The following is a 616-nucleotide window of genomic DNA, read 5'->3' on the forward strand; positions in this document are numbered from 1 at the left end:
AAAGTTTGAAACTATACACGAATTAGTCATCAAGAATTGATAGGACCAAGGTGGACCTAAGGTGGCAATTGACAATGTTATTGAAAATGATCCAATTGCTCTCTGCATTAATCTCAGATAGTTACGACAGACGAACTTACATCACAGGTAGGACAAGCGATAACTTTATTCTTTAATTGTGGAAAATTGCCAAACCTTGCGTTAATGTTTGAGATGTTTATAATAATTTATCATTAATATACTTGTCTATTTGAATTGATCAATCATCCTAATAATATAATTTTTGTTTCACCATGGCTTCCACCACGACAGTTCTTGATCTTAAGAAGACTATGGAGCGACACATGTGTTTATCTTTTGTAAGGGAAAACGTCCGGAAGGTAATAAATTGCAAGCACATTGGATGAAATATCATCTTTTTTACAACATATTAAACTTCTTTGTAACAATGGAAATGATGTGATATATGGTGTTATAAATTCAGCTGAATTATATTTTATGACGAAACGTCAAATGTAAAATAAATTGGCAAGAAGTTAATATCTTGAAACAATTTACTTTTACTATCTACTTCTGTTACTTCTTACCACTTGTCAACATTGTTTTATTTACTCGT

The 616-nt window shown here is 31.2% G+C and overlaps 1 long non-coding RNA gene across 1 annotated transcript; it reads left to right on the forward strand.

Moving 5' to 3' along the window:
• The first annotated feature begins 6 nt into the window (after positions 1-6).
• On the forward strand, positions 7-558 carry LOC106751074. Its single transcript, XR_001375011.1, has 2 exons — positions 7-147; positions 313-558. It is a non-coding gene; the product is annotated as an uncharacterized LOC106751074 (long non-coding RNA).
• The last annotated feature ends 58 nt before the right edge of the window (positions 559-616 follow it).

Source organism: Dinoponera quadriceps, unplaced genomic scaffold (genome assembly GCF_001313825.1).
Source record: "Dinoponera quadriceps isolate SergipeBrazil2010 unplaced genomic scaffold, ASM131382v1 scaffold8216, whole genome shotgun sequence".
Lineage (NCBI taxonomy): Eukaryota > Metazoa > Arthropoda > Insecta > Hymenoptera > Formicidae > Dinoponera > Dinoponera quadriceps.